At 43.2% G+C, this 22,925-nt stretch overlaps 1 long non-coding RNA gene across 1 annotated transcript; it reads left to right on the plus strand.

The window, feature by feature from the left end:
* Positions 1-3,704: 3,704 nt before the first annotated feature.
* Positions 3,705-19,423, plus strand: LOC147706159 (uncharacterized). The gene is made up of 11 exons (XR_015297620.1): positions 3,705-3,795; positions 4,841-4,933; positions 5,200-5,302; positions 6,375-6,475; positions 8,263-8,329; positions 12,478-12,570; positions 12,912-13,014; positions 14,999-15,105; positions 16,679-16,749; positions 18,429-18,499; positions 18,977-19,423. It is a non-coding gene; the product is annotated as an uncharacterized LOC147706159 (long non-coding RNA).
* The last annotated feature ends 3,502 nt before the right edge of the window (positions 19,424-22,925 follow it).

The following is a 22,925-nucleotide window of genomic DNA, read 5'->3' on the forward strand; positions in this document are numbered from 1 at the left end:
AATGCCATCTGGACTAAAGAATACCCCTACCACCTTCCAACGGTTGGTGAACAAAGTCCTTGCTGGTTTGGAAGCTTTTAATGCAGCATACCTAGATGATTTTACTCTCTATAGCTCTACTTGGCAAGATCACCTGATCGACCTTGGAAAGGTCCTTGAGGTTCCGCAGAGTGCAGGCCTTGCTATCGCTGCGAGCAAGTGCCAGATAGGGTGGGGCTCTGTTGTATACTTGGGCCACCTTGTAGGTGGAGGTCAAGTTCAACCCGTACAACCCACAATCCAGACAATTCTGGACCGAGTAGCTGCAATCACCCAGACTCAAGTCAGGGTATTCCATTGCTTGACTGGGTACTGCAGGAGGTTTGTGACGGAGTATGGCACCATTGTGACACCCCCACAGGACTGACCTCAAAGAAGATGTCAAAGAAAGTAAACTGGACACTGAATTCTCAAAAGGCATTTGACACCCCAAAAGAAGCAACGTGCTCAGCACCCATTCTAAAAGCTCCAGATTATTCAAAGTAGTTCATAGAACCGACAGATGCCTCTGAACATGGAATACGAGCGGTCCTATCCCAGACCAACGATGATGGCCTTGACCAGCCTGTTGCTTTCTAGCAGGAGGTTGCTTGCTCCCCAGAGAGCAGCGATGGAATGCCATTGAGAGGGAAGCCTATTCTGTGTTTTGGTCCCTGAAGAAGTTGAGACCATACTTGTTTGATACTCACTTTCTTGTCCAAACTGACCACATGTCTCTCAGATGGTTGATGCAAATGAAATGTGAAAACCCCAAACTGTTAAGGTGGTCCATTTCGCTACAGGCGTTAGACTTTACAGTGGATGAAATACCTGGGACTAATCATGCCGATACAGATGGCCTTTCCAGGTTTTTCTACTTAGATGATGAGGACTCTTTTCGGAAAGGTTAGTCTCATTCTCTTTCATGGGGGGGAGGGGGGGTTGTGTAGGAAAGTGAACCTTTTTTGCATGGTCAACACCATTTTTGCCTGATAAATGATGCAATTTTAACAGAGATGCACTGGGTTCCTGCTATCTAGGTCCCCAGTGCCACATCTCTTTCCCTAAAACTATACAATTGTTTCCCTGATTGGCAATACCTTTAGCATCCCATGTAGGTCACTAGTAAATGGTACCTAGGGCAGGGAGACTAAAGATAGTCCCTAAGGATTGCAGCATGTATTGTGTCACCCTAAGGGACCCTCACCACGCTCATGCAAACTGCCATTGCAGGCTGCATGACATGGTGCAGACAAAAGTGAAGACATGACATAGCACACCTCCTGTGTGCCATGCTTGCAAACACTGCATGCAATATATAGTAAGTTCCCCTCTACAACCGGCCTTACAGACCTAAGGCAGGGTGCAGTATATTACATGTGAGGACATTTCTGCATGAGCAGATATTCCTCTGTGATATCCATGTTGATTCTTAGACATTACTAGCGAGCACGGAAGGCATCTTGAATATATGTACTGGGCACTAGTGATTACGAGTTCTCCAGCTACATGATGGCTTCACTGAAACCAAAGATGTTTGGTATCAAACATTTTGTATTAATAAGCCCACACTGCTTACCGTGGTGGATGATACATGCACCCAGAGGGCCCTTAGAGTTACCCCCTGAAAAACTACCAACCTCTAGTGTACTGGCTGACTGGTGTAGACCAGCCTGCGACCACAGATCGGTTTCTGACCCCCAGCAGGTGAGAATCCATGCTCGCTGAAGGAAGAAACAAAGCCTGGTCCGGCCAGAGGTGTTGTTACCGTCTCCAAGCAGGATGGCTAATAATCAGCATATCAAGGCAGGAGGCTTCAAAGGCCTCTGCCGCCTTTGATATGCAACCCCGACTTTCCCCCAGACAGGGCAAATGCCACCAACTGCCCGGCCAATTTGGCACCAGGCCAGGCAGGAAAATTAGCTAGTCAGGAGGCGTGCTCACTATCAGGCCAGTTCCACCCCTAAGGTGGGCTACCTGATGTGAACACGAACACTAGTATTCTTGATTTTTGGTGGGATAAGGTTCACTGGGTCAGGGTGGTGCCTCCTCCTACTCCTGTTAACGCCCCTAAATAAATATTATAGGCGGCACCCCTGATGACAGGAGTTCTTATATAACAGACCCAGAAGAAGATGACAAAGAAGAACCGTGAAAACAAGAACTGAAGATTTGCTGTGGACATTTTTGGCACCAAACACTGCCTGCACCAGTCTTGAAAATTGTAAAGAAACCGACTTGTCCTGCAGCTGAACCTCTCCTAAGAACTCTGGTAGACTGTCAGTTCTTTGCAAATTGCCAGCAATCTCCCTTGGAGTAGAGGAGCTACTCGTAAAAGACACTAGGAGATAACCGGTCAATTGTGTGTGAACTGAGTTGGTGCACAAAAGAAAGAGGACATCATGCAACCACAATTTGAGTAACACCTGGCTGAGAAAGAAATCCCATCAGCCCACCCTTCTGGTAGAGCATCATCATCTGGGAGATGGTAGTAAATCCAAGCTGCCCCCCCCAAACCATCGGGTGATGGTGCGGCAATGGATATCAAAAACCAAAGGTTAACTCTACCCAAGGTGTTTCTCGAAGAATAGTGCTGATAGTGTGCAGTGCAAAAATGTGAGTGAAGTAAAAAATTACTACTAGGACAAAAAAGATGTTTAATAGGGATTGTCCAGGTGTCAAGATTAAAAATGAAGCCAGATAGTTTGAAATTATAACTATCTTGTCGCGCTGTGGAAAGAGGTCAACATGTTTCAGCCGTAGAGGTAACACTGCCCGGTTTTCGTCAGGACCTAGAGGATGGAATGCTACTGCAGTAGAAAAGCACAAATATGAAAAATAACTGTAGAAAAATGTGCATCAGTGGAAAATATATATATAATAATATATTACTGGTTTTATACCACCCTACCAAAATCCGCTCCTTCAAAGTTGGCAGGTAGGTAAGGATGCAATCTTCTTTCCTAAAATAGGATCAAGACATCATGTTGTTGCATGTAAATGTACCAAAAGTCCAATGTGCCACTGTGCAGATCACAACTACAAAGAGTGATTCTCTCTGTTAAAACAAAAAAGCTCACAAAAACTGTGCATTTTATTAACTCATAACTATATTGACTGATACAATTTGTATAAGAAAATTACATATTTCTGTACAACTTGTACGTTTGTAATTTTTGTTTGTATCTCTTCCTTGTGTGACTCTACAACTTGTACATTTGCAATTTTTTCTGCTTGTATCTCTTCCTTGTGTGACTTTACCACTTGTACATTTGCAATTTTTTTCTGTTTGCCTCTTTTATGTAACTCATGTAATCCTTATGTATCGCAACTAGTACTTATGTAAAGCGCTCTGACACCTTCGGGTAATGTTCCCGCTATATAAAATCGCATTACATAAAAATAAAAAATCCTGTGATTCTGGGAATCGTATCCCCGTGCCTAACAAAAAAGAATGTGTCCTTGTGTAACATAACTGGTGCTCGTGTAAAGCTCTCCATTACCTTCGGGTCGAGTTCGCACTATGTAAATCTACAAAGAAATAAATATGAATAGGTAAACATTACAATTGATTAATCCGCAATCCCAAGAGACTTCAAACATCCCTGTAAGGAACAGGTTACACCGGAAGTGAAGCAGCGGAAACTGGGATTGTCTGAACTTCCGCTGCTGACGCATTTCCCTTTCCCTTTTCCTCCGAGACTGTTGCAGCTGCACGTTGCTCCGTTATATAAATCCTATCGGTTGGATATCTTCTTCATCCGAAGGCTTCCTGCGGTAAGGGTGAGCGATGGAATCTAGTGAGCAGGCAGGGAGCGGTCGAGACCGACCGGGCTCGTTGGCTGCAGCAAGCGCCGTGTTCCTGAAGCGGAGGCCCTTGCTTCCGGCCTCGCGCGCAGGTTATAGTTTAAGAAGCAGAGTTCAGTTTATGCTCTACCGCCATTGGATTGGCTCTTCCTCTGATTGTACTGAAGGGTGGCGGGGGCATATAAGAGAGGGCCGTGGCTACGGATAACAGTAGGCGGGCAGGAAAAAGGGGGAGCAGCACGATTGATGGAGGTGCAGCTAATGGGTCTAGTAGGCAGAAGGGTAACGGGCTCATCGGTTACAGGTCTTGAACCGCTATGCTGATCATTTGCTCGGCAGTGCCCACTGTACCTCTTAATTGTTCATAAAAAGTGTAACATTGAGTGGTGCACGTGATGTTTAATAGGAAGTTTGCCATCTCACCCCACGTTTGTGTTGTCACATCCCATAGGTTTGAGACCACCTGTATAAATTGTAAAAGTGCACACAGCATGTACAAATAACGCGGAATGGCGGGTGCGGGCATCATGTTGTGTATGGGACGTTCAGATCCGGTGGTCATCGGTGTAATACAGCCAGTAATAACCAGCATTAGCAATGCAGGCCTGTAATGACGCGCATTGGCAATACCACCCTATCTCAACTTTACAAACAAACGATACCGATTGGCGTTGCCAATGCTTGTTCAACGGTTGGTAAAAGCTGTGCTCCTGCAGTCTTCAACATTTCTGCTGCAGTATTTCTAGCGGCCACTTGGTGACACTGTAAGGCAGCAAACTTGTGTGAAAATCAAGTCCACTTTATTGATTTAGTTCCCTTTCGGGTGCCGATATTTGAGCATTGCATAATCCAATAATTTTAAGTGATTGTGCATATATTGAGAAGTGCATCCGTGCAGTACAATCCTAGCTTAAAACAACTTTAAACACTTCATTTGTAGGAGATAGAACGAGGGCTAGAAACTGGTGTTTAAATAAGTGTGCTCTAAATTAATTATAATTGTCTTCCCTTTCAGGTACTTTGAGACGGTGTTTGGTTTGCACAGAGTCACAGGAGCGTCGTCTTATTATAAAGCCACAATGGGAGGACCACCTGCCCTCTCTTCCAGGTAAGGATGCCTTGTTTTCCAGCAGTTTTAATGTAGAATATGAAAGCCGCACTGTTTCATGGATCCATGATGGAGAAATACCATTCACTGAAGCCCATGATGAATTGGTATACAAGCAGGATTACTCTGAGATCTTGAACACTCTCGCATCGTGGCTGTGTAATTTTAGATTCTTCCTTACCCCCCCCCCCCCCCCCCCATCTCTATGATTTAATTCTGTGCATGGTTTATAACCACTCATTTCCTACGTTCCTCTTGTTATGTAGACCTGCAGGTTTTGATACCTGGAATGCGTTTCTGAAGGACGTTTCCCACGAAGAGGACCACCAACCGACCATGATCTGGCTAGAACACATCGTGCTAGAATAGGTGAGTAGAGAAAGATGACAGTTTGAGTGTTGGTCAGCCAGAAATGACATGATTTTTAGTGGGTGAGCTCACGAACTATGATTTTAATTTTGACTTTATACTGTGAACAGGATTTTTGAATTTAGTATATCTGTAGCACATGGCTGTTTTTCAAGTTGTGGCTTTATCAGAGGTGAATAAAATGGCAATTTCTGAGCTCCTTGAAAATTCAAGCATGACACTAAGCCTACAACTCTGCTGCACAGAATGTTCGTGCCTAGAAATTTCCATAGATGTTTAAGGGGGGGGTCGGTATTTGGGCATCACTTGAAACATTACTGTGGGGTGGGATTTCAGGGGTGTGCATTTCTTAGGTTCTTTTTTAGGACTTTTAATTTATGGGATTCTTTTGGTGAAGAGCTTTATATGTGATAGAAAAGCTGCTGGTTCCAGCACACCTACTTGAAGGTGTCCTGTATTGTGCTGCGTATTCAAAACACGTGGCAGTACAATTGAGCTCTTAAAGTGAGCAACCCTGCATTTGTGGCTGTTTGCAAGTGACAAGCTAGTTGGTATTCAAGCAGCCGCACATCCTACCTGTTTGGGTTGTGTGCTGTATAAATAATCATTATTCAGTTTCTGTCTAGTGCATGATAATTTGCCTTCCCCCCCCTCCTCCCTTCACGATAACGGTTGCTGCTCAGCACAGACTTGAAATCCGTGACTTTCACCCCGAATCGCCGGGCATGCCTTACTAGTGTTTAATGTGGGAAGTAAACAGCACGTCATGGATTGGCTTTTGTAGTCCAGGAAGAAATGCTTTTAGGAGTTACAATGTAGTGACTCTCCACTGTATTATTTTATGGTCAAATGCCCTTGATTTGAATCTCCTGGTTAACTTCTTTTAACCTCAGACACCGTTCTGTTTGTTGGGACCTTGACGTTTCCTTTATATAGCTTTCTAGGGAAAATTCCAATTTGCAATGGTTGTATCTGCTTTTTACAAACCTAGTTGCCTATTCTCGCAGTCTGTTCAAATTTAAAATTCTCACCCTTCCATTTCAATGATTGCTTTTTTGTAACATTTATTTAGGGCTATTTTTGCAACCTTTTGGGGTGCATTAGAAGGATGCTGACTAAGAGCACAGCTGGGACCTGGTCAGTCTGAAGCACATGACCACTTCCCTGGAAAGGGTGAGTCAACAAGACCCGAATTTTGAGTATGTGCAGCCCTATAGGATGATTTGCTTGATGGCGGGCTTGGAATCCATGATCTTATTTCTAACTTTGCATGTTAAAGGACTGTGGGCCTAAGGGTCATTGTGTGGTAAATGCCTGCTTTCAGCAAAGCAAGTGGCTGGATCAGTGATGAGCAAAATGCCAGTTCCTGAACTCCATGAAGAATTGGTACTTAAGCAGGATTACTCTGAAGATCCAGATTTATGACTTTGTGTGTGTGTGGTCTTAGTTAAGAAATTGAGTTTCATTTCAGTATTCTGATTATTCAGCAGTTTGTTGGTTAATTCAGAAAGATAAAATGTAATTATTTTGGTTTCCTTTTGTGGTTATATTCGACAGTATGCCATTGGTTTTTAAGGTCCATCCATCGCAGATTTATAGAGCGCTTGACTACCGGGCTCACAGATTAGTCCGTCATAGTGCAACCAGCTTACTGATAGACCAAATAAAATAGCCAGTTTTGAAGCTTGCGCCTGAAACAGTGTTCATTGTTCATAAGCTATGGATCCATAGGAAGGGCATTCCAAGCCTGGCCTAGGTTTCTCGGCAGATAAGCCAGAGGACCAATATAGAGGGTGTTGGCATAATCAAGAAGGGAAGTGATGGGAGCATGCATAGCTGTCTTTTGAGCCTGCCTGGGAAGAAAATGATTTCTTTTTTATCTTTAGTATTTGGAAACAAGATCCCACCCTTGCGGCACCTTTTAGGGCCTAAATCTCATCCTAAACCAGCCTCGGTTTTTCAGCACATGGGTACACTAGCCGATAGAATGGAATTCTTAGAGAAGGGTCAGAATGGGATTAATGACCTTTGAGCTGGCAATCAAAATACGAGGAGGACCCATATCTGGTGAGCCAGGTTTGCGTTCGGATTTTTCAGATTCCTTCAGAGAAAAAGTAGCAGACTCTTGAGAGGGAGCCAGACTGTTCTTAAATGGAAGATTTGCTAATGTCGGTGCCTGACTGTTCTCAGGGTTGCCATCAGGAATCCTTTTTTCGGAATTTCAACCAGATCAGTGATCTTAGTCTTCTCGTAGTCAGATGGAATCTTGCATAGTTGAGCAGATGCAGCTAAGGGGAGCGAGAGAGCAACCAGATGCTAAAACTGCATTACTATCTTAAAGGATATTGCTGGCTTTTATTGCTTGTCCCTACTATTTGGTCAGCAAAGAAAGCAGCTTGTGCTTTCTTAATCGTGCAATGATAGCTCAAATTATGCTTAGAACAGTGGTGGGCAAAGAAGTTTCACTTTTATTTGAGTCTGCAGTTGATGGAATAATAGTTTGACAATGTATATAGGTAGTGGTATGTGCAAGCTTGTTTAGCGACTCAAAGATGGCGCAGAAATGTAGGAATGATATTCAGAGCAAAATAGAAACCTTGGTGCTCCCCTTCCTGCTTCTGCAACGCTTTTTGCTATGTAAATTCGGGAAACCTTCAAGGCTGTAAATGATTAGGAAGGCACTAATGCATTGATGGATTCAGACACCTGTTGGATGTGGTCACTGCTGTGGACTTTTGATGAATAAATACAGTTTACTTTGAGCAGTCCCCCCTCCCCAGCACCTCCCCTAGTATTACTCTTTAGATCCATGCACTGCTGATTGGGGCAGGTGGTGGTCTGCAACAATTTCTGCTAGTTGTTGCAGTGTCCAACTCTTCCCTCGCATCTTGCTTTCTATCATTTTGTCTCTATGGATTTTACTGATAACATTCTAAGGGGTATTTTTATTTTTGTTCTAGGCCGGATGATTCGACTTTTTCTACCAACGAAATGCTGCTGGTTGATATGACTTGCCTACATCAAGAAGTACGTTTTCAAAAATAGAATTGAAGTCTTGTTTGTTTAAAAGATGGGCGCACAGTTCTATATTAATTACACTTGGGGTGGGGGGGGGGGTTCTTGGTGACTGGATCAGTGATGAAGCAAATACCTTTTAAGCTGAAGCCAATGAAGAGTTGGTATTTAAGCAGGATTACTCTGAGATCTGGCCCTGTCATTGAGTAGATGGGTGTGGCCTTGCACAAAGCAATCGGTCAGTTAATGGAATTCTGCACAAGGCAAGAAAGCATAGCAGAAGGGAGGTAATGATAGACTTGTGGACCTGTCGGTAAGGTGGAGTCAAAAAAAGCAGAGGTTGGGGATAGCTGGATTCTGAGAGTGAAAGTGGATTTTACTGCTTCATGATGTAGTGTTTATATAGTTTAGTGTTAAGCTGTTCACTAAACTGGAGCTCGGATAGGGGGGGGGGGGTAAATTAATGTGTAGGATATCAAATAGATTCTACGTGCACAGACTTATTTGCCTTCAGTCTGGTGTCCCTGTCAGCGGGTACGGCGAGGCCCGGTGAAGTGGAGACGTTAAGCTTGTCATCGCTGTAGCCAGGGGTGCATGTTGTGATGGCTTTGTGGGAGGTCCCTTTAACGGGTGGAGGGTGTTAGTCTGGGAGGCTGTGGAGCTGGGCACCGCCAACTTCCACATGCAAGAGTACCAGGACTTGATCTGTAGTTCTAAATCTTCTTTCTGGAAGGAATGCTTTTTCTGCACTCCATGTCTCCGTTTTTAGGTCGAGCCTAGACGAAAGCAAAGCGAAGCTTTGCTGTCTAGGTCGACAACTTATGCAATCACTTTCAGGGGAATGTGGACTGCAGACTGTCACGAGCGTCTCCTGCCGGAGATTCTACCTCGTGAGCGCGCACGCCCAGCCCGGCGCCGTGCACAGACACACACATGCACACGCAGGCAGGAGGGCCACACACAGACACACGCGCAACCCCCCCCCCCCCGCCACACACACGCAGGAGCGCACCTACACACACGCACACATACAGAGACGACCCCCCCCGGCCGCTTACACAGAAGCGCCGCCGCATACATACAGAGACACCTCCTCCCCTCCCCCCCCCCCCCCCCTCCCCTCCGCAGCTCTCCCCCCACCTGACAACACTCACTGGGCTCTGCTGGCGGGGGCTACACGAGAGCTCCCGCTCCTCGGGGCTCTTTCCGCAGCACTTCTCTTTGCTCCCGGTGTGACTCCTCGGCTCTGCAGCTCTTCTCCGGGGCCGCGGGACAAAAGCTACTCCTCTGCGCAGGCGGCTCCGGGGCTCTCCGAAGCTCACGGGAGCCGCGGGAAGACTTTTCCTCTCCTTTCTCGGGTGCTCGAGGAGGCGGGACTTCCGGCCCGGCCGCGATGCAATTGGCTGGCCGGGCGGCTGGGCATTGTAGGCGGGGGTTGAACTCACCGCCAGTCCGACTCCAGCAGCTGCAAGTATTGTGCTGTATGTGGTACAGTTCTGATTTTCCTGATGCGTGTTCCTTTTGTTGAGAATTGCAGAATCCATCCCATCCCACCGTTCTTCTCCAGCCATTCGCGCTTCTCCTGCTCGTGGTTTTCCCCGGCTTTCTTTCGTTCTCTTCCGCTGCTCTTGGTTTCTTTTTCTGTCCACCCTCTCCTTCCACCCTGTTCTCTCTCTCTGGTTGCCTCCTTCCCACAGAAATCAGATGACAGGCAAACCCACAACTGCAAGCATCAGTCTACCTTCGTGACCTAAAGAGCCACGAAGCATGGGTTCTAGCAGGCTCTCTTGCCCCCCCCCCCCCCCCCCCCCCCCAAAAACCGCAATAGGCTCAGTAGATATGTACAGTCACACCGAAGGCTGAACTAAGACAGCCACCCTTCTGAAAATTTGAGGTTCAGCAATTTAAGCCATGCCTCCCTCGCGCCCTGCGGTGAATAATTCAGTTGGCTTTCTCCCACACACCCCTGACACAGTTATGTACAATGTGAGCTAGGGAAAATAACGTAAAGGGTTAAGCAATGTGAATAGAGTGCCACTCAATCGCGCTTTTCAGTTTATCACAATAAAAACATGTTATTTAAAACATCCCAAGCGTGGTAAATGTTTAAGTTAACATTGGAAGGGGACATTTTGTAATATAAGAAGAAAAAAAAGTTGTAAATCATATTCCATGCTGATTCGTGCGCCAAAAAGCTGAGCTTCACTTTTAATTTTCTCTCATTACATACACTAAAATGTTCCGTTTTAGCTTTTAAAACACTTTTGACATGTAAATTGGCAACATTTCCTTTCTTTTCAGAGATACTTCTGATGGGCACTGAGTTTCAATCCTTCTTGCCCATAAACACTACTTCAAGTCCCCAAAGAATAGTAATGTAGCTATAGCATTGTAATGTATTTATTGTATTGTGAAATTGTACAATGCTTACTGCTCTGAAGAGGTGTTGAAGCGCTTGGCAGACTGGTAGCACGCTACTAGATGCAGCCCCGAACTCGTTTTTCATGCTATTAGTATTTCAGTTTGCCCTACATTAAGTCACACTATTCGAGAATGCCTGACTAATTATTGAATGGTGTTTGTCTAAAGGAAGTTAGTTGTTATCGTTATTTTACGCCGATGTTTTAGTTATTGAAATGTTATATTCTAGTTATCTTTTTAATTTGGGGATAAAAGGGGAGTAAGCAGTCAAGTGTGTGTGCCCTTCCATACATAATTAGTTGCCTAGAGCTATCGAAGGGGCACTGTGTTAGCTTTGTAGTATATATATGTAGTGATTTAGCACATGCTTATTCATGCTGGGTCATTTAAACTAGAGCGAGGATTCAATGGGGTTTAGCAAGGAAAGTTGACAAATATGGGCAGATGAGTTATGGACACAGATTCAGGTTAAAAGGTCTAGGAATAGGTCTTTTCTAATACATCTGGATTTGGCAGTAGTTCCTTTGTGAATTCATGCCGCCAGCACAAGTACTACAGGAATTAGCAGAACGAGGAGAAATGGACAAAGTCGAGGTCAGTTTGGTATTTATTTTTAATTTTTAGAGATGTATTCATTTACTAAGCGTTCTTGGGGGTTTACATGGTACTGTACTTGGTTTCTCTATCTCTTTTATTTTTATGGAAATATTCAGCACTTCCCGGCTCTGAGAGCTGTCCCCGACTTTACACCGGGCTGCCATATATTACTAGCACAAGAACCCTTGGCAAAGAAAATTGTTGTGAATTCAATTTGCCGACTCATATAAACATAGTCATTCTAAAAAGCTTTTGACGTGCTGCTTGCACAAATGCTATTTGTCACATTAAAGTCTGCCCCATAAGATTAGCCGGTGATGAGAAAGTAGAAAACAAGCATTTGCAATGCAATAGGTCTCACCTTTGCGAAAGTTTGAGCTATTGGCATTGTATGCCTATTTATTTATTGCCTTTTACTATTATACTGTGATTTATTGAGTTACTCGTTTGAATATGCTCCCCCTTGCACCCTTCTATGTAAAGCTTGATTTGCCTGTTTACTTTGCTCCCTCATGTACCCGTCTATGTAAAGCGCTCTGATATCTGTGAAGATCTTGTTTGCGCTATATATAAAACTCTTTAAATAAAATAAATAAATAAAATTTATTTTTTGGAAACCTGCAAGCGGTGCGTAAACACGCACTTTGTACTTACTGCCAGCCTTGATTCTTGTAAGCAACGACTATAACTGCGAATCTTTTACTGCCAGCCTTGCTTCTCGTACGCAAAGACTATAAGTGCAAAGTGTGTGTTTACGCACCGCTTACAGGTTTCCAAAACACATAAATGAAAGGCACTGTCATTTCCAATGCCAATAGCTCAAACTCTCACAAAGGCGAGACCTATTGCATTGCAAATGCTTGTTTTTCCTGCTGATATAGTGTAGGGTAGATTTGTCAAATTGTATCCAGGTTCAGAAGAATGCTGGAATATCCTATGATAAATTATTAGGTCTCGCCCGAGACAATGCGATTGCTGGCGAGATTATTTAGCATGGGGTTTTAGTGTTTAAAATGCAGAACGCATTACTGCATTTTAGAAAGACAATTTTCGTTTGTAGGAGATAGAATGAGGGCTAGAAATTGGTGTTTTAAATAAGTGTGCTCTACACTAATAATAATTATACTTGTCTTCCCTTTCAGGTAATTTGAGACGGTGTTTGGTTTGCACAGTATCACAGGAGCGTCGTCTTATTATAAAGCCACAATGGGAGGACCACCTGCCCTCTCTTCCAGGTAAGGTTGCCTTGTTTTCCAGCAGTTGTAATGTAGAATATAAAAGCCGCACTGTTTCATGGATCCATGATGGAGAAATACCATTCACTGAAGCCCATGATGAATTGGTATACAAGCAGGATTACTCTGAGATCTTGAACACACCGTAGTTTATTGTTGAGGCTGTATTTGTGTGAATATAGCTCTAAATGCTTAACACTAGAATTTGGAGGGAGTGTAGGCAAGTATAGTCTGCTCTCGCATCGTGGCTGTGTAATTTTAGATTCTTCCAGCCCCCGCAAATTCTGATTTTAATTCTGTGCATGGTTTATAATCTCATTGTCTACGTTCCTCTTATGTAGACCTGCAGGTATTGATATCTGGAATGTGTTTTTGAAGGACGTTTCCCACGAAGAGGACCACCAACCGACCATGATCTGGCTAGAACACATCGTGCTAGAATAGGTGAGTAGAGAAAGAGGACAGTTTGAGTGTTGGTCAGCCAGAAATGACAACATGCTTTTTACAGTGCGGTGAGCTCAGGAACTATGATTTTAATTTTGACTGTATACTGTGAGCAGGATTTTAGAATTTAGTATATCTGTAGCACATGGCTATTTTTCAAGTAAGTTGTGGCTTCATCAGGGGTATATATAATTTCTGAGCTCATTGAAGATTCAAGCATGATAACACTAAACTACAACTCTGCTGCACGGAATGCTGTTCGTGCCTAGAAATTCCCAGAGAGGATGTGTGTGTGTGTATATATATATATATATATATATATATATATATATATATATATATATATATATATATATACACATTTCATAGTGAAAATATGTAATTGCTATTGTCATGATACCAAATGTAATTAACATTTTGCTAGAGGTGAGACAGTTTCAATAAATTGACGCACCTAAATTCAGATTGCTATGGATATTTGCCCACATGGGCTGTATTTAAGAGCAATCTGAAATTTGCTGCGGGCTAAGAAGGGATTAGCACCACTAGAGTGTCAGATTTGTAAATAAGGGCACTAGACCCTCTACTTATGATCGCTCCTTACCGCAAACCAAATGCAAGCAAAATGTATTAAATGTATATACATGATTTTAAAAAAGGAAAACATATTAATATTGTAAATAATGCCATATCAAAACAAAGTTAATTATAAAATCAGCATTTTGCAATTAATCACAAGTGCCGACCCTCATATTACTCTGCGGTGATACAATGAATTTTGAATTGTTATCAAATACAGTTAAATTTAATTTATTTGCAAAGTGCCAAAGTAAATATATTGTGTAGAGCGAAATGTATGTTGCATGCAACGTTGTATCTTTTCAGTGGCCATGAGGAAATGGTCACTATGACAACACTGATGCCGCCACACAGACCAATGAGCACTGAGTAGAGTTTAAAAGCAATTTCACTTACTCAAATTCTTTGTTGTGAACAAGACGGTATAGCCGTCGAAACGCGTCAACTTTTTCATTTGGCCGAATAAAACTTGTTCCTGAAACGAGAGCCCACGGTGTCAGTGCCTGTTTTATACGGGAAAATTCAGGAGTGGAGAGTGTATGTATGTATGTATGTGTATGTATGTATATATATATATATATATGGGTCGCGGTCAGTAGTTGTGCTTTTATATTCTGAGCATCACTTGAAGACTGGTGGGATTTCAGGGGTGTGCATTTCTTTGATTCTTTTTAATTTATGGGCTTCTTTTGGTGAAGAGCTTTATATGTGATAGAAAAGCTGCTGGTTCCAGCACACCTACTTGAAGGTGTCCTGTATTGTGCTGCGAATTCAAAATAAGTGGCAGTACAATTGAGCTCTTTAAAAATAAAACGTTTTTTTTTTTTTAAAAAGTGAGCAACCCTGCATTTGTGGCTGTTTGCAATACCATAGGGTCTAAGTGACAAGCTAGTTAGTATTCAAGCACCCACATGGTGCCTGTTTGGCTTGTGTGCTATAATCATTATTCAGTTTCTATCTAGTGCATGATAATTTGCCTTCCTCCTTCACGATAACGGTTGCTGCTCAGCACAGACTTGAAATCCGTGACTTTCACCCCGAATCGCCGAGCATGCCTTGTTAGTGTGTAATGTGGGAAGTAAACAGCCTGTCATGGATTAGCTGGAGTCCACGAAGAAATGCTTTTAGGAGTTACAATGCAGTGACTCTCCACTGTATCATTTTATGGTCAAATGCCCTTGATTGAATCTCCTGGTTAACTTCTTTTAACCTTAGGCACCGTTCTGTTTGTTGGGACCTTGACGTTTCCTTTATATAGCTTTCTAGGGAAAGTCTTCCAATTTGCAATGGTTGTATCTGCTTTTTCAAACCTAGTTCCCTTTTAGTAACCTATTCTCGCAGTCTGTTCAAATAGAAATTCTCACCTTTCCATTTCAATGATTGCATTTTTGTAACACTTGTTTAGGGCTATTTTTGCAACCTTTTGGGGTGCATTAGAAGGATGCTGACTAAGAAAAGGAGCACAGCCAGGACCTGATCAGTCTGCAGCACAAGGTCATTTCCCTGGAAAAGGTGAGTCGATGAGACCCGAATTTTGCGTATGTGCAGCCATATAGGATGATTTGCTTGATGGCGGGCTTGGAATCCATGCTCTGATTTCTAACGGTGCATGTTGTTAAAGGACTGTGGGCCTAAGGGTCATTGTGTGGTAAATGCCTGCTTTCGCAAAAGCAAGTGGCTGGATCAGTGATGAGCAAATTGCCAATTCCTGAACTCCATGAAGAATTGGTACTTAGCAGGATTACTCTGAAGATCCAGATGTGTGTGTGGTCATGGTCCAGTAATTGAATTATTTTCAGTGATCTAATTTATTCAGCAGTTTATTGGTTAATTTGGAAAGATAAAATTCAATTATTTTGGTTTCCTTTTGCCGTTTTAATCGACAGTATGCCATTGGACTAAAAGTACTCAGTATAGATCTGTCTGCCAATTGCTTTTTTAATTGGGGGAACCAGACTGTTTTTCAGCTCGTGGGTACACAGCAGATAAAATAGAATTATTAAAGCGGAGGGTCAGTATGGGATTGATTACCTTTAAACTGGCAATCAAAATTCGAGGAGGACCCATATCTGGGGAGCCAGATTTGCGTTCTTTAAATGACTTTTCAGATTCCTCCAGAGAGAGAGTAGCAAATTCTGAGAGGGAGCCAGGCTGTTCTTAAATGGAAGATTTGCCAATATCTGCGCCTTACTGCTCTCAGGGCTGCCATCAGGAATCCTTTTTCGGAGTTTAAGATCAGTGATCTTAATATCTTCTCGAAGCCAGATGGCATCTTGCATAGTTGAGCAGATGCAGCTAAGGGGAGCGAGAGAGCAACCAGATGCAAGCACTGCTTTACTATCTTAAGATATCGCTGGCTTTTATTGCTTGACCCTACAATTTAGTCAGCAAAGAAAGTGGCTTGTGCTTTCTTAATTGTGCAATGATGGCTATTTAGAGGTGGTTGGCTTTCTTACAGCAGCTAGAGTGGCTGATAATTGGATTCCTCGGTCTGCTTTTTGATGCCTTGTAAGGGAGTCCCTTGGGTGGGCAGTAACCATTTAATTCAAATTATGCTTAGAACAAAGGTGGGTGAAAGTCAACTTAAATTTGAGTTTGCAGTTGATGGCATAATGGTCAATTTGGCAATGTATATAGGTAGTGGTATGTGCAAGCTTGTTAAGTGACTCTAAAAAAAAAAACTAGAAAAATAGTGCAGAAATGTGGGCATGATCAGAGCAAAATAGAAACCTTGGTGCTCTTCCTGCTTCAACTTTTTTTGCATTATAACGTCGGGAAACCTACTTCAAGACTGTTAATGCTGATTAGGAAGACACTAATGTATTGATGGATTCAGACACATGTTGGATGTGGTCACTGGTGTGGATTTTGATGAATACAACCGACACCCCCCTCCCCCACCGCTTCCCCAGCATTACTCTGAAGATCCTTGCTCTACTGTTTGGGGCAGGTAGGGTGTCTGCAAAACTTTCTGCTAGTTGTTGCAGTGTACAACTATTCCCTTGCATCTTGCTTTCTATCATTTTGTCTGTATGGATTTTACTGATGACATTCTAAGCTGTATTTTTATTATTTTTTGTTCTAGGCCGGATGATTCTGCTTCCTTTGTCTACCAATGAAATGCTGCTGGTTGATATGACTTGCCTACATCCAGAAGTACGTTTTCAAAAATAGAATAGAAGACTCGTTATTTGTTGAAAAGATGGGCGCCCATTCAGGGGTTGTTTGGATTAGGGCAACTAACTGAATTGTGGAGAGTTCTTTCTATATTAATTACACTTGGGGGGGGGGGGGGGTAGTATGGTGGCTGGATCAGTGATGAAGCAAATACCTTTTAGCTGAAGCCAATGAAGAGTTGGTATTTAAGCAGGATTACTCTGAGGTCTGGCCCGTTAACTGAGTAGATGGGTGGGTGTGGCCTTGCACAAAGCAATTAGTCAATTCATAGAATTCTGCACAAGGCAAGAAAGCATAGCAGAAGGGAGGTAATGATAGACTTGTGGACCTGTCGGTAAGGTGGGGTCAAAAAAAGCAGAGGTTGGGGATAGCTGGATTCTGAGAGTGGACTTTACTGCATCAAGATGTAGCGTTGTTTACGTAGTTGAGTGTTAAGCTGTTCACTAAACTGGAGCTCGGCTGGGGGTAATTTAATGTGTAGGATATCAAATAGATTCTATATGACCAGACTTACTTGCCTTCAGTCTGGTATCCTGTCAGCGGGTACGGCACGGCCATGTGAACACGTTAAGCTTGTCATCCCTATAGCCAGGGGTGCATGTTGTGATGGCTTTGTCGATGGTGGCAGCATGTAGGGTGCCCTTTAACGAGTGGAGGGTCGTAGTCTGGGAGGCCGTGGAGCTGGGCACAGCCAACATCCACATGCAAGAGTACCAGTACTCTATCTGTAGTTCTTAACCTTATTTCTGAAAGGAATGCTTTTTTGCACTCCATGTCTTCTGATTTTTTTTTTTTCTCCTGCTGCTTAAGTGTAGATTAGATGCGTTACATTTTATCCAGTTTCAGAAGAATGCTAGAATATCCTATGATAAATAATTTAGCATGGGGTCTTTCTAAAATGCAGTAACACGTTCTGCATTTAATACTGGGTGGTGCATGGAAAAAATAGCCTATGGTGTGCCTGAACAAGATCTTCTAATTTTGATTGCCACGCCTGTGTTCACACAAATTGCTACTTTTTTGAAATGCCTCTTTATCAAAAAAGGGCTCATTCTGGCGGAACTTGGAAACAATTTCTCGCTGAAGATGCACTGGTCGTAGACCCATACTATGTATCCAGTAGAAGAGCAGTTTATTTTTATAAAAAAATAGCTGTAACTTGCGATACGTTTTTGCTTGTGCTCATTGTCCTATCTGGTCTTGTGGTGGTTGACTCTATTTGAACGTTTTCTATGGCCTAAACAATCTTGGCTCTTTCCGAGGGATTATGGTAAATGTGCTTGCTATATGTGCACACGGGAGAGGAGCGAGGCAGACCTAGATCCAAATCTCAGTTCAGGTCATTGATATGTAGTCAAAAGAACGACCAATGCAGCAGGATGATCTTTTGCTATGTTAGTGTGAATGGCTCAAGCATAAGCTTAATCTACTTCTCCAAAGAGTAATCGATTTTGCAAGTCTCCTATGCAGGCTGTGTGAATAAACTGCCAGAGAGAACATGCTCTGATTGCTTTTATGTAGTTGTAGTTCCAGATATGTAGATGTAGTTCAGATAACATAACTATAAAGAATTTTCTTTTGCAATTATATGATGAGTTTACATGACTGCATTTCCAATTTGTCTCCTTTATTTAAATGTGGACTCTGATCTTTTGTAGGTGTGAACGACCACTCGATGATATAACACAAGGAATGCCGATGCCAAGTGAATGTCATCTTTTTCCATCAGGTTAGTATGCAATAGTGATCGAGCCCAGGCATGGCTGGAGAAGACCCCCACCTGATCCTTTCCATGTATGCTCATGCTGCATCCTTTTTCTAAGTAATGCTGGGGCTTGTTGCTGGAAAGGTTTGCGTTGATCTGTTCAGTTGTCAGAGCTCTGTATTGGGTAGTCTGTTGGTGCAGTATCTGGATCAGTGATGAAGAAAATGCCAGTAGCTGAGCCTAGTGAAGAGCTGGTATTTAAGCAGGATTACTCTGAGATCCAGTCAGCATTTCATGAAAAAGTATTAATAGGAAACATTTTTGGGAAGGTTTTGTATTAGTGAGGAAATTAAAAGGTATTGGGTTATAAGATCTATCTAGGATAAGATGTCAATCTATTAATTTTCTATACAGTTAGCGATAGTTCTTCACAGTAGTGTGAACTTTTTGCTTGTGTCTACATTAGTGGTCTCTCTAATTGAAGTATTGTTTTTCTGGCAGGTCCACCACTGATGGAAGCATTCTCCTAACATGCCTCGAGTCATCGGTCACCATACATGAAATGTGTGTAAATGTACAATGTTGTTTCTATAAGTGTAAAGCATCTTGGATATGATGGAGAGGCGAAGGAGGAGTGGAAAGATGTTGTCTCTTAGTTTAACTCTCCAAGCTAGGTTTTTTTTTCCTCTTTTCTCCACAGCATCTGGTATGAGTAGGCAATTTGTCTAATATAAGAGATGTTTTAATTGGCATGTTTCCAAGAGATGGAATATATAATTAAATTACTTATGAGACCTTCATTTGTGTGAATCACAATGGAGAAACGGGTGGGGTGGTCCTAAGCATATTATATATATATTTTTTTTTTTGCCAAAGTAAAAAAAGTAGCATGATCTGTGCAAGAATTTTTTGCCTCAAAGATGTAAAATAAAAGGTCTCCAAACATCAGTCATTTATTTTGCACATCTGCCATCTCGGTTTAGACCCAGCCATATGCATATCAGTCTTAACCATGCTTCAGTTGGAACAGTCCTGCCCAAACTGCCAGGCCAAGTACTCCCTGAACCGCAGCAAACGCTTACAGTAGGCAATTATATCACAACCATTCCATTACTTGTCCTAGTCTACAGCAAACACTGCAGTAACCCAACTAAATATATTGCCAAGAAATAATCTTAGAATGCAGACCAAAGTCTTTCCTTGAATACATCATTTCTTCACACTTTTGCAATTGAAAGCGGAGCAAATTGGAAGGCCATTACCACACTAAACAGTGCTTCCCAGACTTTTTAATAACAATTTTTAGAATGCAAGTTTAGTGACCCACAACTTTAATGAACATGAGGCTGGCAGTGTTTCTTTTTATAGTTTATTTAAATGTAACCAAACCGTTGGTTTCCATTGAAATGGCCACTAAATGTGCACAAACATTCTGTTTTACTGATGAAATAAAACTAAATTTCACACATATGATCATGTGTGGAAATTGGAGCTCAGTGAATATTTATAGTTTGTGCATCACCAAGTATAGTGTCTTGTTTTGATCCTATTAAAATCTTAGTTTCCATCGCTCTTAGAAGTACACAAAAAGTACTTAATTTTTGCTTTCCAAATTGCTGAATATGTACAGGTTTTTTACTAGTTTTTACATTTCCTTTTTGCAATACAAAGAGAGCCTTTCCTTTGACACTTTAGTACCTCAGCTAGATTGTCACATAATTCAATTCACCCTGACTGCACAGTAAGAGGAGTTTGTAAACACCAAGCCCCATATTAAAAACCTAAGCAGCAACTTGTCAGAAGAACTAGCCATCCTACTACTATGAAATGAATACCATCACTAGAATATGCGGCAGTGTTTGATACTGGATCAAACTATGCTCATTCTTGATTTGATATAGGTGAGATCAGCAGTAATGCTCTTGTGTAGTTTTACTCCTTTCACCATGAACGCCAACAGGTCCTTCAGCTTTGCCACTCTTGGGGCCTATTCTACTCTGCAGTGCAAGGACTCCAATCTTGCTCTGTATCATCAAAACCTCTTACTCTACCCATGGTCACTCTGAGTCTAGGTAGGGACACACCCAAATTATACTCAAACAGGATACTGAACTTACGGCTGCACAGCATTGAAGACTCCTGGCCCCCCTTTGCCCGGCTGTGCAAACCTTGCCTTTTGGTGGAGGTTTAGAAATCGAGGAGCAAAGTTTAATGTAGATGTGCCCCCATTGTTTCAGGGAAATTTGTGTACTGGGATCCCCCGTGCATGTTTAAAGAAAAAATAAATATAAACTGATGTGGTAGTCAGGCTTGTATGTTGCGCCTCCAAATTGCTTTAGCAGTATTTCACAGATAGCTCCTTGTGCGCTCTGCTACAGTGGATTCTGGAATGCCCTCCTGGGTCATTTTGTTTTCAGTGGTATTTACCTACTCTGGTGTGGATAGGTCGCCTATGATGGGGCATGCTGTGAGAGGCTGGCCTGGTGTATGATGTCCACAAATGTAAGTGGGCTCCTTGCACCAGTCCTGACAACCCATATTGTGATTTAAGAGTCTCTAAGTGGTAGCTGTGGAGAGCAGCCTTCAGGCTTAGTCCAGGAGGAGTGAAAAGTAGCTTGTTTTACCAGAATGCAATCTTATAGTATAGATCCAGTGGGGGGAAAAACACAAGTATTTAAAAAAATATGTATTTATTATATGATACTCTAGTACGTTCAAATATCTCATACACGGAGATAAACGCATTGCACACAATACTTTAGCAAAGAAACACAGTAAATAGCTCAGAATACACAGAGGGCCCACAGAACCACCCATGGTAAGTAGATCGGGAGAGCATGTGCTGTGTGGAAACACTACGGCATGCTCAGTACAAGTCTGTGTAAGACACGGTTGGATTATTAAAGATTAAGGACCCCTTATCAGGGGACCCTCCGGAAACCCTGAGGAAGACAGAAGGTTGGAAAGTATCCCTCCCGAGTACCTACGTTTCCTACACAAGGGAAGCTGGGTGCATATGTGTGAAGTAGTGTTGGAAACCGCTGTTTAATCCAATAGAGGACTTCAGGAAAATGCTGCTGTTGCAGAATGAGTAAGTGTCCGGTGGAATCTGAAGGTGGATTCATGTTAAGAGGTACCTGCAAGCAGCGGGGGGAAGAGTTTGTCACTCAGGGGTGACCACTAGACTTTGAAGACTGATGTCACGTGTTGCAGGGTGGGTGACAATGACCTTGACTGTGCACCTGTGAGGACCAGGTGATGTGCCCGAGCTGTCCCATGACAAAGTCTTGTTTGGAGGGGTCGGTGTCCGGCGGGTGCACCAACAAGCCTTGGCAAATGCAACCAATGCAGGGAGTGAAGGAGGAGCAACGTCTGGACCAGCAAGGTCCCGTGGACTCTCCACAAGCAGGGGTCGGTCCAGGCCCAAGCAATCAGGGGAGCCCAAAAGAAACCAGTGTGACCCACAGGCCGGAGGCACTGAAGTCACAAGAGGAACTCGAGCAGTTCACCAAAAGATGCAGGCCATGATGCGGTGTGACTGAATATTCTGGTCACTGGAGGTGCTTGAAGTTGGGGCTACTTTGAGACGGAAGATCTTCTTGAAAGGAAGCCAACAAGCTTTTGCAACTGCTAGTTGATGCGGTGCACAGGGGTTCGGTCATTGAAACCCCCACGAGGGATATTGGCCGTAAATTTGGTGAGAGGGCAGGATTGGCCTCAGGGGCCGTGGAAAACCACCACCTGTGAGTCCAGAGGAGCTCAGGATCAGCAGACCTGTTGACTTAGTTGCGGTGCCTGCAAATGCAGGGGAGTTGCTCCTTTACTCCAAGGGAGATTCCTTCAAGTATCTTCGATGCTTCACAGGCCTCTGAAGGTTCCTGTATGATGTACAGACAATGCAGCTTAGTGGAGAGGAGACTGGGTCAGGCCCTAGCGAAGTCCAGAGTTCCCAGACGGTAGAAGAGGGGTCTGATCAGAATCTTATCTGATGACGAAACTAGGGACCTACACCCAGAAATGCCCTTAAGTAACATTGGGAAAGGGGTGGGAAGATTCAGGGACCCTCCCAGGAGAGGTGGGGGGGGGGGGGTACTCCCATGTCGTCCAGTTTTGTGCCAGAGCGGGAGCTAACTGATCCCAGGACTTGTTTCAACTGGACTATGCAGAGGGACACCAAATGTGCCCCTCATGCAGACTGAGTGGTGCTGGCAAGTGCACCCACCCCAATACACTGAATCTGGTCTGGGAGATGGTCACACCTCCCTGTGACATGAGGCCTATTGTACTGCTGTCTCCTGCTTGAGCTTGGCTCAGCAGCAGAGGGCAGAATGTCTGGTCGGCAGCAACTATTTTGTGCTGCCTGGGTCAAGAAGGCTGGTACTGGGAACACGTGCCTTACGGAGGGCTCTTCCGGTTCTTAAAATCCTACCCCCACACTGTTTACAGCATT

This window comes from Lissotriton vulgaris, chromosome 7 (genome assembly GCF_964263255.1).
Source record: "Lissotriton vulgaris chromosome 7, aLisVul1.2, whole genome shotgun sequence".
Lineage (NCBI taxonomy): Eukaryota > Metazoa > Chordata > Amphibia > Caudata > Salamandridae > Lissotriton > Lissotriton vulgaris.